General features: G+C 32.8%; 1 pseudogene; it reads right to left on the bottom strand.

Annotated features, from left to right (window-relative positions):
* Window positions 1-1,066: 1,066 nt before the first annotated feature.
* The window catches only part of LOC149569202 (AP-1 complex subunit mu-2-like), a 123,865-nt pseudogene continuing 108,010 nt past the window's right edge, over window positions 1,067-16,921 (bottom strand).

The following is a 16,921-nucleotide window of genomic DNA, read 5'->3' as shown; positions in this document are numbered from 1 at the left end:
ATTATCATACAAATACTTCTATTAAATTTATATCACTTTCTACATATCAAATGAATAGTAAATTGCAACCAACATTAAAATTCATTTGTAAACAAAACCCAAGTCATGGAAAAAGGAATTAAAATAATTTTATGTACTTACTGTAGAGGTTGTAATGCTAGACAAGAATAGATTTCCACAATCAGATAAAGTATGAAGATGCGCATTCTGGATTCGATTGTGTGCCATTTTTTTTTGCATCAACGTTTCGAATCACACTCTGTGATTCATCATCAGGATATGAATAGCTGGAGGAGAAAAAATGATGAGTTGCAGACCATAGTAGAATATAAGAGGGAGAGCCTAGGTGGGAGGAGGAGATGGACACGGAGAACAAAGAGACAAGGTCATAACAATTTTTAATGTAAAATTTTGCTATATTAAATGTATAAGTAATGTGTTTAAAATAAATAATCTAAAGAGGAAATGAAAAAAGAAGGAGAAAAAATAATAAAAGGGAAGGCAATATCAAAAAGACTTAAATAAAAAAAAATAAAAAAAATTGAGACATCGGTTCACTTTGACATTTGAGAGTCTTCTTAAAATAAACAGCTTGATTGTACACTTTCTTTGCTTAATTAGAATGTGTTATCTTTTAAGTAGTTGTTCAAATCATAATATGATATCACAATACATATATTTAGAGAAGGGGGAGAGAAGGTTATTGGTTGACCTCAATTCTGATGATTAGTGGTTGAAACAATTGACTATAACTAATCTCTATATCCTCCCACCCAGTGCTGAAGCAAAGTTCATTCCAAATTTTTTTTTTCCCTTACAGAGTAAATCAGGTGATATCAAGAAACTGCGGTTGAAAGCAATCAGAATATATAAAAGAAAGAATGATGAACACAACAAAACCAAATTTGTGATGGGTTTTTAACAAGAAACAACTGTTAGGTGGATAGTCAAATAACATCCTTCTACTTGATCCTTCATTTAGAAACTGAAAACAACTTAATAAGCCATTAGAATTATCAAATACCACATTCTCTCTTGTTTACAACATGTCTCAGTTATCACTAGTCTAGATCATTCTTAGTTCATATTCACCTGCCATTGTAATGTACCTCACCCATGGCAATGCTTGATATCCATTCTTTTCAATGATTTTCAGATACCTGACCTATAGTAAAGAATTGCAACAAAAGAAAGTTGTTATAAAGTAGCAGCCTAAATCTAAATGAACAAAATGTAAATTCTCAACCATTTATTCAATGCATCAATTTACTTGTGGAGCTAAATATTTAAAAAGCATAATGATTTTCATTGAGGCCAATATAAATATAAGCAATGAGCTTGTTCTCATAAGAAATATAGAAGTAAACACACAAAAGGGTCCAACACTGTGATGACTTTTATGGAGTCAATCCAAAATGACCTAAAACGACTCAAATTTAAGATAAGTTATAAATCATGGTAATGAGCTAATGATACTCGCAAAAGAAATAATCTACATTTTTAAACTAAAGTTAAGAAATGACCTAAATTCCTGATACAGTAAAATATGGTATCTCAAATTTGACACGAATAGGTGCCCACTTTTCTAGGGTTGCTTCTTCAGCAGTTATGCTAGAAAGGCTAAATTCAGCCCTCAATATGTATTCATGAATCAAAACCCACATAATAAGTCAATCAAGAAACTAAAACATCAAGGTCCAGAACCATGGTACTATTAACCATCTTTGAACAAGAAAACCAATGAAAGTTGCAAGATACCTTTCCACCAAGAAATGATTTTATTTTCCAAAGCAAAGCATCCTTCTCTGGGGAGTATGCAAAAGTACCCATTGATGTGCATACATGAAGTGTAGATGCATCAGCTAGTACTAGCAATTCAATTTCAACATTTGTTGTCGTACTGCAAAGTTAAAGAAAACCATGAGACAAATTAGTAAATACACAAAAATATCAGTCATACTTAAACCATTCCCTAAAGCTAACATGTTAGAAAGATCTATCTAAATAGCAAATAAATTAGATCTAAAATAGGCATACATAAGCTAGAGAGATAATTTGAAACCTGTGATCTTTGTATTGGCTGCGTGCTCTCACCAAATATTCTACTCGGCTTCTTGAATGCTTTTCTACTTGAGCTTCAACCCATATCAATGGCTTTACCTACAAAGTAATAGAAACATATGATATGAAACCTACTTTAGAAGGATATCCTTCATAACAAAACTTCAAAGATTTGACAACAACTAAATTCTCTTGAATATATGAACAAATATGTGTGCTAAGTCTATAGTTCATAAGATCAAAAGTCCCATCATGAGGTATGAAGGATATAGTTCTATCATTTTCAAAATGAGCAAGATGAACACACCTAATAGAAGAAATAGAAATTAACATATGCATTTTCAAGGGAAAAAAAAGACCAAGTACAACATCAAAGGAATTTGCAAGCACTTTAATATAAGATAAAATTGATAGTTTAAGGAATTGAATAAGAAAATGAGCTTGATTGCATATTGATGAAACTTGATGTCATCCAAATCAATCGCTTTATGCTTTGACGCTTTGCCTTGAGCTTCTAGTAGCACCCTATCATTGAGTTCAAGTTTGCATTCTGGCATTCCACTAAAAAAAAGTGAATCAAAATACACTTGTCATTAACAACTAGCTATGTAACATTTCAATAGTCATGCTAAAAGTACATTATAAATAAATAAAAATTAGAAATAGCCACATTTTGCACAAAACAAGCTAAATTAATGGGTATGGGACCCAATGTCGCATAATCTAAAATTCAACATTTGTTCATTATAATTTGACTTTTAATCTATCACTCTAAACTCTCCAAGAAATTGGACTCTGTTCAATCATCCACCGCAGTTCATTATTCTTCTATATTTGTTTTATTCTCACTAAAGCATGTAATCTGTTGAAATGCAAGTATCCAACAATGAAGTTGGTTGTCTCGTGACCAAAAAATTGTTATTTATTAAATCTTAACAATGAATATGAACATAATATTTGTACTTATAAAAGTTGGACAATTTGTAGATTCTTTGTCTAATGGTAATTCATAATTCTACCATGTAAAAATAAACACAAGATGTTTATTATCTAAACTCTCATGCACCAATCCCATTCTCATAATATATCTCTATTTGTTTAGCTGTGTATAAGAATACATGGGTCTTTCAACTTAGAAAATGGGGTTTTTCCTATTTCAAGGCATTCCACAAGTAGGGTACATATTTAAAAAAATAGGTGTGCAGTAACATTATAATATTTTCCATGAACCTAGCTGGAGGTTATAATGTTTCAACTTAGCAGAGATTATGGGAAATAGTTCCATCTTTCCTCTCTATAGTCTATTAGTTTTATTTCTAAAAGAACTCAATAATAAGATTATGCATGGGGTAGGAAAAAACTACCTCAAGTATGCTCTCATCTTTAATGCTCCAACCACATCAAATCGCACTATTGTCCCATTGCTAGTCACAAGAATATTTGTACTTTCTACTACGTCCAAAAAGACCTTTAATAACAAATTAAAAGCAAAAAATTAGTTAAATATCAATTGCCATAGTCAAGCAAAGCACAAAGTTGAATCTAGATTAGCCTTCAACCTCATTTTTTTTGTATTGTATTCCTTCACTTCGCCAGGAAATTGCATTTGTAACAGCCATTGGAGGTTGCTGAGTGACTTCCATCCTATAATTATCCATTTTGATGAATTCACTAAGAATATTTGCCTTTGTATATTGAGGGTACCTGAAATCCATTATTTCATCTAGTAGTTCATACTACACAATGGGAAATAAAAGTGGTGATATGATATACACATATTTTAAATTTTAAGTTCATGATAAAATATTCTCAAATAGTTCATTACAAGGAATTTTGAACCCTCGACCCTCTGTGGCTCAGATTAAAAATAGATGTGTACACTCATAACAATGACAAAATTATCTCTCAAAGACTCTTCTTCTAGCTTTTCAAAATAGTGCTTGAATACCTGCAAAAATAACACACATGACAATCCAAAACTGAACCTAAAGTTGACATGTGAATCAGTTATTGCAAAACACTAATCATAGCAGAAAACAAAGAGGAACATTAACAACTCTTGATTACTGTAATAACACCTAAATATGCATGCAATAGCTACAAATAAAAGAATTATATGCATACACTAGAATCCCTAGCTCTACAGGTTTAGTAAGTTCCCTAAATGTAGTGTTCCATTTAATAATTGAAAATAGAGCCTCGAACAAGAAATAAATTGTGAATGAGAAGTGTAGATTGTTGAACTTACATCCACAACTTGATGTAAAAATAATAGTAAGCTAGCTACATTAGAGTTTTGTCTTGATGCTACCATAAGGTAGATATTGTTATGCTGAATGAACATGTAAGTCACCCCATTGTCATAGAGTACTAGATTTTGTAACATGGGATCACCCTGTCCATGTAATTCCATCAAAAAACTTATCAAAACACATATGTTGAAACCATCCTCACACATGGCCAATTCAGCCTTATAAGAGACAAGATATAAGAGAGGGTGGTATATTTTAATGAATATATTCATACAAGGCAATGTAATTTAGGTGACATTGGCCACCTAAACATCTTTAACTTTTAAGTAATTTGCATACCTCTATGTAAATATTCCATATCTGATAAGCTTTTTTGTACAACATTGCAATTTTTAACTTCATGATGCACATAGCACAGATGAGTCAATAGAAACTATAGTTTCTTGTGTTCTTTCCACAGTTTTAAAAGTGTTCTTATCAATAGATCCATGTAAGAATTTTATTCCTCTAAAAATGGTTTTATTACTAGTTTTAAAGAAAGTGGACACAAACTAACTAAAGAATCTTCAAATTGAGGACTAGAAGTTACATTGATGCTGAGCCTTCTAATATCCCCTTAAGGAACCCTATTCAACTCAAGGATTCAACAACATCTTGGAATCCACTCAAGGAAATAGAATTCAACTCAAGGATAAATAAGAAGTCCCTGACTTAGTAGATCTCTTCCACACACCATACCCATGAACTTCCTACCTCGTTACCACAATCTCTTACTGTATCAATTTTCTTCTAGGTCACCTAATGTACCTAGCACCTCCATCATACCAAAATCCAACTTCGACATCTCTCACTGACCCTAACACCTTAGACCATCTTATCATGGCCTATCTACCATGCTTCAACTGTTCACCAGCTTCCAACAACCCATCTTTCACCATTTCCTACTTTAGCCCTTCTAGGCCTATCTAGTAGCCCTGTCTTGCAGCAAATTAGACTTTTCTCTCTAACTCCCCAAAAAAACTAGTGACTTAGTCACCTTTTCAAATATCCTTTATGGTTTTCTTCAAGCCTTGCAAATATCAATTTCTCAACCTGTGACTGTTGTACCTTTCTATGGCTATCACTACAACAATTAGGCCTAATTAGCCCTTGCCTAACAAAGCAACTATGCTTTGCACACATACCCAACTCTCCAAACCTTGAAATAGTCTTAAGGCATCTAATAAATGATAGGATTCCATAATTTTTTTGACCCTCCATGCATTTCTAGACACCTTTTCATCAAACACTCCCTTTAAGGGTTTCTAGCCTAGGGCTTCCTAGAAAAGACCCTAAATCAACTCATAAAACCTTTCTATTGGCTCAAACACCTTTAAAAATACTCTCTAAAAAATTTTCAATGCACATTTATCCATTCCAACCTCCATTTTCTCATATTCACCATGTGGTAACTTGCAAATGCACCTTCACTGTTTGGTACAACAGTCACCTTGTTGTTCTTTTCCTTGTTCACTGTCACCTACAGCCTCCTACATTAAAATCATAAAAACAACATATTCATACACTTAAGTTCCTCCCCCACAAGTTACAGTCCATTCACAGAAAGTGGGAGAGGCTTGTCTCCATTAATGACTACAAAATTGTGACAATCAGTCACGTTCCCTGTGACAGCAGAGATTTCAAAGATAGTTTTTTTTCTTTAAATAACTTACAAATTCTTTGCCAAGAGTTAAAAAATCATGAAATTATTTTCAAGGAGAAACAACAATAAATCTTGAATATAAAGAACTTTATTGGATTACCAAGTCGAATCTTGTAATTAGGAAACTGTCACTGTGACAGTGAATTGTAGATTTCTTTGATTTATTTATTTTCTTGTTACATACACCTCTCTTCAACTTCTGCCCTTGTGTCTTATAAATACATTTCTTTTGTAAATTTTTTCCCATCTAACTAACTTATAAAACTAAACTAAAGCCCCCTTAGATGCCAATTGCTCTTCTAACTGTCTTATGACAGCAAATAGACAATTTTTATAACTTTTTAAATATCATTACCTTTGATTATCTTTTGTGACCTTTTCTCAGCTAAAGAATTATGAAAACTATAATGTCATTCCTAAATGACTCTAAAAGACCTTTTAAAACACTCATCACACACCTATAACCTTAACTAACCCCATTTAAGCCTAAGTTGGCTTATGTTGCCAATGTTGGCAATTTTACAAGATCTTGCACTTTGAGTGCATTTTACGTCATTTAGGGGATTTAATAGCCTATTACATCATGTAAAAACTACCATCCACCCATAACTCTTCCTAGGACACCCTAGGACTTCAAATGACCCCTTACATCATATTGACTCCCTATTTGTGCCAATTTGCCTATTCTTGGCAATACGTTACATTTTGTCAACTTTGTGAAATTTATTACATTTAATGGCTTTAATAGCCATGATTCATCATCAAATAAATCAATAGGTCTCCATTAGGAATTTATTTCCCTTGTACCTTTATTATCTCCTACATAGCTCCTAGTGTACCCTGTAGGTTCATTTTTTCTTGAGTGCCCCTGCACCATACATGGATTCAAATGAAGGATCGATAAAATATGGATATGAAATTGACAAGTATTAACAGTGATACCTCCTTTACTACTTAGTAATATCAAAAGTGAGGTTCACCACTAACTATGTTGGTTAAGTGGTGGTGGTGATGGTGTAGGGGCCAACAAGGTTCAAACAACCACTAGGCCATCATCATTGTAGGCTTGTGCCAATTTGCTCTCGGGGTTGAGCCTTAACTTTGTTAATTGTGGATGAGGTCCCCCATTTTTGGCCTCACCAATCCATAGCTCCAAGTCAAAATCAATTTTCTTGGGGTCAAAGTGTGTGTTGTGTTGTGTTAGCATCACTAATATGATCAAATCCTAATTCCCTTTGCTTAAAATAACCTCTTCCAAGCAACAACATATTCAGATAACACAGTCCCAAGACAATGCTGATCAAGGGTTTCCCTAGTTAATTATGATAATGGTATCATTGGTGATAACATAGTCCCAAGACAGTGCTAAGATCCAAGGATGCAATAAAAAAGCTACAAGTTTAGAACGTCATGACAATTCAAAGCATGAAGCCTTAGATGCATAGGACAATAGTCTAAACATAGGACAAAATAAAGAAATATTTAGTATGTTATTGAGCTTCACTTCGTTTCAAGAATAGTTTAATATTCTCTACTAAACAGGGCTAACCATGTGAAGGTGGAAGCTCATTTCAACCTACCCCCCTCCCCCTAACATCACTCTACATTCCTTTTTAACATCTAACATTCATTCATTCTTTCAACCATTAATAAAATGTAACATTCAATCAATATCACATGATAACATTCATTAACACATTAGATTCATAAACATGCAACATTCATCAATATTTTGCATTAACACATAATTCATGAACATTCATTAGCACATAATTAAATTCATTAAGACATAAAATTCAGTCATTATCAATTAAGGTATGTAGATGACAATCATTTCTTTTTTATCTTTCTATTTCTTTTTTCTATGTAAGCTCTAGGAGGAGGATCAGTGTCATCATCAATTCCTCCCTCATCAGTTGTTCTTTTCTCTATTCTTGATGATCTCAAATTCCTATGCTGTTGCAAAGGGGGGTCCTCTGCAATAAAAAATAAAAGAGTTAAATTAAAAATAATTTATTATAATTGTTACAATTATTTAATTATTTTAAATAACATAATTGTGGAACTCTTTACCTGATCTGACCACATCATTTTGTCTGGACTCAATGTCAACATGCTCATGAACATTGACCCCTCCATCCTCTATAGCTGCTATATGAAACGTTACATTAATCCAAACACCAATTGCAATTACATATAAAAAATTTAATAAAAAATGTATCCTCCACCACTGGGATGCACATCATGCAAACCTTCAGCATTCACAGATTGTGTAGAAGGATTGTCAGGCTGTATTCCAGCATCCTACACATTGTTATCATTGCTTTCTTAAAATAGATATACTCACTTTAGATTGGAACTTAACACCAAATAGACTAATTGGTAAAGTATTAAATTTGAAATAAATTTCATTTAGCTTATTTACCTGTGGCTCAGATGCATCATTATTAGAACCTTCCACACTGATTTCAGCTCGTAGCCATTCAGCCATGGCTCTATAGCCTTGTTGGAAGCCAATTCTCTTATCCTCTTCTATGAGGCATCTCTTGAACTTTGAACCCTACATTTTTGTGTGGTATGGTGAATTTTACTTGCATTGTTTCATCAACCAATGGAGGGTAGTTAAAATATCAAAAGGAAATACAAAAGTTGCAAAAATTGAGGATCAAGAGCATAGACAAGCTAGTCTATCCTTGCATTTCCCATCACAATATATAAAAAAATTGATACAATTTTTCATTTACTAATACTTAAAACTCATGCTTGAAGTTTCAAAAAACTACCAGAGCCGAGCTTGTGTGTCTTGTACTTTTCTAGTCTTTCTTTTGATGTGTCAAGCAATCTATGCAAAGTTTGAAAAATGTTAGATAGTATAAATATAGAGGTTAATTAGTAAATAATTACATTCTCAATAGTATCACATACCTTTGTGTACTCTCTACTTGTGTAATTTCATTTTTCTTGTCAGCTTTATACTTTCCATCCAAAATCAGAGCCTGCCACTCAGCCTCAGGAACATAGGGTGGACACTCATACCTAGGGTTATCCTGTAAATTTTTTCTGTACTGGTCCATAATATACTTCAAACATAAACCAACTTTTTCAAGGAGCTTGTTTCTCTCAAATGCATGAGGTCCAAAGAGTTGGGTCATGCTCTCTATAAGATCATCCTTCAACTTTTTGTCTTGGTTATTCCACCTTTTAAGTAAAAAAAAATGTTAGACTCATAAATGAAGTGAAGCTACCTTTAATATAGTTCAAGAAATGGATGAAAAGGAAAACTATTCTAGCAATGATATGAAATCAAAATAGTGGTTTGGGGTTTTAGTTAGGATATGATGTTCCACCAGGTATGCATGGTGGGCTTGAATATTTGCAAACACTCATCACCAAGTTTTTTCCAAAAAACATCATTCCCTACAAAACAATCATGGGATCATTAGTTGATGAAGAGTGATCAAAAAATAAATTACTACTATATCACTGTAGAATAATAACTTTAAAGTACCTAGAACTTTGGCTACTTTTAATGGAATGCCTTCATCGTCACTGACGATCAATATGACATCCTTCACCGTTTCCATTCTTGGAACATAGGAACATCCAAGAAATGATGTTGCAACTCCTATTGCAAAAAGCTTCAAAAGTTTCATAAGTCTTTGTCACGAAGTATAAACACATAACACTTAAACACATAACAAAAGAGAGAAAAAGAGGGATTTGTGTACCAGTAGATGGTGCAATAGTTGATGCCTATAAGCTGCATGTTGTCAACTTAGTAGTCAGAAAGAGATTTGTGGTTGTCCTAGATGGAGGCAGTGTTGTCATAGGATCTAAAGCTGAAGAATAAAATTGTTAGAGCATGCATAAATATAGAACCCATGGACTAGCATGGACAAGATTGTTAGAGCATTAAAAAAAAGGAATTTTTGAGCATGTATTGTCAATGATTATGATAATTCCTATATATATTTAGTGGAAAACACAAGTGGGGAATGGAACATGCAATCTACCTGAACCACCTGCAGCACCCTCATCATGGGAATGGGGCTCAAAATTATGCAAAAAACTCTGTAAAGACAACGCATCCATATTTTAATTAATTCCATAAAAGAGCATAACATAAAAACCATTATTGAACTCTTGTTATAATAAAAAATTTTATTAATACTTACTTTTAAGGTTTCAGAGGTGTGCAACAATTCAGATGCCCTATCTTTTATTTCTTGAGTAGTAGGCTTAATGGTTGCCAAACGTATAACTTATTTGCCAATTTTCTTTAGCAACTTTTTAATTGAATCGATCGGGTCATCGGTCTCTGCTAAATCAATATAAAAAGGGTCCTCCTCAGGGGTGGGATACTAAGGGACTATAGGTTCCTTTCCCTCCCTCTGACCACTGGCCCTCTGTGACAACAATATTATTAGTATTATCAAACTTACTCCAAAAAAATGAAGAAAACAACATTTAAAAAATAACATTTTGCTTCTATCTAGTTTACACAATTACAATGAGCTCTACCTACTCATGTGTAGATGAGCCAGGAACATCGCCAACATCCCCTCTGAGCGGTTTCTCCATATTGTGACCCTGTGTCAAAGATCAAGTATAAAAATGTTAGCCAAAAATTTATTGACTAAATGGTATGTTGGAGTCATTAATTAGAAGTTGGTTTAATAGTATGTACCACCCCCATGATAGTAGTCTCGTTTGTATCTATGCAGTTCAAATTGTAATCAATAAGAAGCTCTTCCACTGCACATATTGATTTTATCACATAGATGAATACACAATTTCCCTCCCATGCCTCAAATATGCAATTGGGTTGCTTTATAGTTGACCTTGGTTGTGTACTATTTATAAAAGCCACAATATTCCCTGTTGCTTTTGGCCTTCCATCAATATATATAGCAACACTTTTACTTTGATTATTTTCTTGTTGTTGTATATAATTTTTTGAGAGGGCATACCTACGCATACATTTTTTATATTGAACAATATGCATCCAACTTTTGTAATTGTAACATGGTCCAACATACTCCATCAATTTAGAAACTTTTTTGTAAGAAACCTTTATGCCGTCCATAGAAAATAGGCCCAAACCATGTAATGATGTTGGTGCTATGCGATATATCCTCTTGTTAACACAAAAATCAATGTTTATTGGAGGAAGTTCCTTGGGTACCCAATGTTTCTGTAGATGTTGGTACTTGAAGGGCACCTCAATGTTGCCTTCCATCTCATCATCATAAGAACATGAACCCCCTTGAGAAAGGAAAAATTTCATGCATTTATTGAATTTCCTTCTAGTCCTTTGACCTCTCATTAATCTCCCTATTCTAGATAAACTACATGTCTCACTTTCCTCTTCTATTCCTATATTTCCCTCACTCAAGGATGACACTTCTGAATAATACCTATTCACTGGTACTTGCAAATGGGAGAGATCTTAGAAGACATCAATCTTACTATTGATAAGTGTATTAAATAGACTATCTATAAGGAGTATTGACTTATACCTGTTGATCCATGAGATTATGCGGGATGCTCCTAAAAGGGGTTTAGTTTCCTGCAAATGTAATTCAATTATCCTGAGCATAATCACATCATAATCATAATCACATCCATCATAAGCATCACATAAAAATTAAAAACATTAAAAAGTGCACAATATAACACTTAAATCAAGCTCACATTATAAGCCTACTAGGGAAGTAGGTGTAGTGAAGGGCTAAGCACTTATATTATGTTTTTCCTATTAATTTTATTCTAGGTACAACTCCCTTTTATAGATATTTAATGAATTCCATTTTCTAAACTAAACAATTACAAATTCTTTTGACCTGAAAGAAAATAAGGCTCAATGCATTCATGCATCAATATGTGTTTTAAATAGTTTTATTTAATTAATTTAGATTAATAGTTAATTTAGATTAGTAGTATTCTATTTCTAGTTGAAACTTGTAGCTTTTAAATAGATAATGAATAAACTATGTAACCATATAAGAAAATAATATTTCTATCAAGAAATGAATATTAAATAGATTAAGGATTGATGGCATACCTCTAAATTTCATCATCATCATCCTCCTCATCATCATCATCATCATCATCCTTCTGGTCATCATCATCATCGTCATCATCATCATCATCGCCATCATCATCATCATCATCATCATCATCATCATTGTCATCATCAACATCATCATCATCAACATCAACATCATCTTCATCATCATCATCAGTAGCAGCATCTAAATCATCTTCTACTTCTTCGGTATCTTCTTCTTCCATCACATTATACTTTATTGGCCTTCCTCTTAGTTCATGTCTAACAAAAAATGACCAACCCAGTTTATGTGGAACCTTTGAGTAAAATACCTGCTCACATTGGCTTGGAAGAACATAGGGCTCATCGCCAACTGGCTCAAATAACCTTGTATTAACCATTGTAAATCCATTATCATGTTCAATAATAGTTCTATCAAGATCATTTGGATTAAGTCATAGCCTATAACATTTGAAAATGAAGAGTACTAATTTGGAGGAACTAAAGTCACACTCAAGTATATCATCTAGAATGCCATAGTATCAATTTTTCAGACTCTCGAGGATGTAAGTCATTTCTAGATGAAATATTAGTCACTTGAAAGACTACAGTTATTTCTGAATCACAAGTTTTCTTCTTGTCATCCAACACTTTGATGTGAAATTTATGACCATTACAGAACATAGCCTTGTGGTGTTTAACCTACAATAATATGTGAAACATGTCAAAATTATTGTATCATGAGTTGATAAACATACAGGTGATTAATAAATTTGTACGTACCTAGTAATCTCTTAAACCATGTGCTAAATCTATTTCCCTTTGCATAACATTGGAATCTCCATTATGATGAACTTCTTTAACCAATGAAGATACACCTTCCCATGTTAATGTCCAACTAGAATGTTGACATCGTTCAATCCATACTGTCATCCAATCAAGATTGTTTGCAATATACAAATGTAGTGCATCCCACTCTCGAGCACCTGTACAAAAACAAAAATAGACAACTTACAATCGATTTATTTTGAAGATTAAGAAATAATTTATTACAATAACATCTTATAATTTATTACCTCTCACTTTCCTCAATGTACCTTTCCCCATCAAGTACTCCCCTTCTTATTTTTTAAAAGGCTCGAGATCTCAAATGCAATCTAAATGGATATTTGATGCAAACTTAGGAAGATATTTAGTAATGTACACCATAGTTTGGTATACCATATATCCCTCTACCATAGAACCCTCAGGATGTGCTCTTTGTCAAACCAAAGCCTTCAAAGATTTCAAGTGCCTCTCAACCATCCACATAGACCTAGTCTGTACAGGTCCACACAATTCAATCTCCTCAACTAAGTGTATGAGGTAGTGTTCCTGTGCATTGAAAAAAGTTGGAGGTAGACACTTTTGCATTTCACATAGTAAATGAGGAATTCTTCTCTTCCAATAGTTTATATCTTCTTTATGGATTTTTTTAGATGACAACCACCTACATTAAGAGATTCAAGTCACAAAGAATATATAGATACGAGACTTTACAAAATAATATACAATAGATTACATAGCAAGAAAAACAAATAATGAATATAATAAATATATACAAAAAATTGAATAGATATTACTACTTACCTCATGTATTTTCCAAGATCATATATCACTTGTTTGATGTTATTGTTGAAGGGTTCTGGGAGAGATAGAGGAAGCACGTACTGAAGTAATTATAAACCAATCATTTCTTTGTTTTCTAACATAACATAATGAACAATACATGTAGTTTATGAATATATTGTAAATACAGAAGAACATAACTTACCTTGATAAAAGTATGCCAATCATGTGTTTTGAGCCTTGTCCCAAATTCACATTTTTTTTGATATGAGATTTTTTATGTTCACAGAAAATCCTATGGGAAATCAAATTTTTCGTATGACTTCTTTTATGGCATCACTTTGTTTCTCCGTTAATAACCAAGAAAGGGAACTTATATTAATCTAATCTCTATTGCTATTTGAGTGAATGAAATTCTTCAATGCATGATTGGATTCATGAATGTCATTACAAAGTTTGACAATTTTTTCTTTGTCACGCCTTCCATCCAATATTTTCCACAATGTCTCAGTTATATTCTTTCCAATATGCATAGAATCAAACAAATGCACAATTTGTAAGTGCTCGTAGTAGGACAACCTACTAAATTGTCTAGGATAGCTTTTTAGTCCCTTTTGAAGGTTGTTAGTACTGCCTTGACGACCTTCACGATCATCAATTACACAATTAGTAAACAAAAATCACAATAGAAATATATAAATTACAAACATAAACCATTAGGTGGAATGAAATTACCTCGACGATTAATTCTATTATATTCTAACTTCCATAGGCAAGCTTTCATTCTTCATGGCTTTGATGTAGTCTCTTCTTTCCCATTGAAAAGATGTTTTTTCGTACTTTGATACTTATGATTCTTGTGGAGGAAGTGTCTACACTCATCGAACACCTACTTTCCTAAACTTTTTGAATGACAAGATTTCATCTTTGGACCACAAATTGGACATGCAAAATTTCCCTTTTTTTGAAGACCTACAAGATAATGATATAATTGGATTATTAAATATGTTAATTTTTATAATTAGAATTATCGTGCACAACTTGAATTCACTATAACATACCACAAAAATGTGTTAGCCCTAGGGCATCATGTATTTTCCATGCAATTATTGCATGGAATTCAAATTGTCTTTGTCCTATTGGTCTAGACACGTCATACATAGTGACACCGTTCCATAACTCCACCAACTCATCGATAAGAGGCTCAATATATACATTCATATCTTTAACTTGATATTTACCTACTTGAATGAACAGTAACATTACATAATTATTTTGACCATTTTATTGAGAGATTTGTAAGTACATGTAAATTAATATCTATCAAATGATAAGATACCTGGAACAATCATTGCCAACATAATGTGCTCCCTCCTTATTGACATCTATAGAAGAATGTTATTGTTAATAACAAAAATAGGCCACACCAAGTAAACAGATCTCATCTCTCCAAATGGATTGACATCGTCTACTGCCAATGAAAGCCTAAGATTATGAGGTTCTTCTTTGAAGTGTTGCCACTTTTCCTCTATGTGCATAAATGCTAAACCATTTGCAGGGATTCAAATAATGTCATATTGACTTCTATTGCATGCATGATAATCAATAAATTGAGCCAAGCTACTACACCTAAATAATTGTTGCATCCATGGAATAATGTGGATGTAACGAAGAACCTATTGAGGCACCTTTTTTGTTAGTCGATCCATTTGATATCTACTCATATGACATACATGACATTGTGTTACAAATTCATGTTCTTTATAATATATAATATGATCATTGGGACAAGCATCTATTGCTTGATACTCCATTCCAATATCTTTCATAACAGTAGATAATTCTCGATATGAGCGAGGTAGAATATTTGATGATGGTAATAGAAACTTGCCTATCAATCTACAGCAAAAAATATAAGTTGTTAATATAAAAAATATTAGTGGTACATTATTCACCCTTTGTTAACTATAAAGACATATATGACATACCTTAACATACGTGACATTGTTATGTTGGATAAACTATTCATAACCTTCAAGTTCAACAACAACAATACAACAGAGAGAAGAGTTGTTTCAGAGTCTTTGTATAGGGGCTCGTATGCCTTCTCAAGTAGAGGTACATCGAGGCTATCATCATCATCATGATCAAATATGCTTGGACTAAATGTGTCATGGATCAATGTATTTATACCATCATTTTCAATTGTGTTTTTTGGTGCATGATCATCATCTTCCATGGGATTATTATCTTCACCTTGGATATTTGCACCTCCATCTTCCTCCACTTCGAAAACCATATTCTTCGAATTGTTGTGGTTCATATCATGTACTTCCCTGGAGAGATCAACCTATATAAAATTGATTAACATAAATAAACCATGATCATCAACTCATCATCAAGTGATTTCATATGTATATAAATTATTTAAATTATATAATAAATGACTTACCAATGGATGATAGTCATGCCCCCCTTAAATGTGACCATTCTCCCTACAATGTCTCTTAACTGTTTTGATTAGCAGTCTTCTACGGTTTAAGTCCTTACAAATTTTTCAAAGACAATAACATTTTCCATCACCTTTTCTTTTCAAGTTAGACCTCAATATAGCAATTGTCTCCCTATTTTGTTCTTCACTTATATTATTTGACATGATCATTCTTTGTAGGAAGCAAAAATTGGGCTATGAAAACTTCGGTCTACAACTTTCACAAACTAAGAAAAATTGTCGAAAGTACACAAATATTCTTAGACCTAGCTAAATAATTTAATATTTTAAAAATACTTTCTTTGACTTTATTCCTAAGACATTTAACCCAATCACCTTTTATAACATTCAATCAATTGTTCTAGGCAAATTTGTAGATAAGATTATTTGTAAAACTTTGACCAACCACCTGAAGGTCTTATTTCAAGAGAACTTGCAACATTAAGACACTAAAAGAAATTTTAAAACATAGAAGCTAAAATTCTAGTTAAAATATACATTAGATTAAAAAATATACAATTTTCATACCCGAGCGTGCGGCTATAACTCATGCAACAACCTTCTTGCTTAGCTGTAGAAGCTCTCCAGCAATCAAATTATACAAACTACAAGGCCTAACAGCAATTTCAAAACATATAAGATACAAGTCTAGTTAAAATATACATTAGATTAAAAAATATACAATTTTCATACCCAAGCACGCGGCTATAACTCATGCAACGACCTTCTTGCTTAGCTGTAGAAGCTCTCCAGCAATC

This window comes from Cupressus sempervirens, chromosome 3 (genome assembly GCF_028749045.1).
Source record: "Cupressus sempervirens isolate cs-2001-9-10 chromosome 3, ASM2874904v1, whole genome shotgun sequence".
Taxonomy (NCBI): Eukaryota; Viridiplantae; Streptophyta; class Pinopsida; order Cupressales; family Cupressaceae; genus Cupressus; species Cupressus sempervirens.
This window is presented reverse-complemented; position numbering and strand designations above follow the sequence as displayed.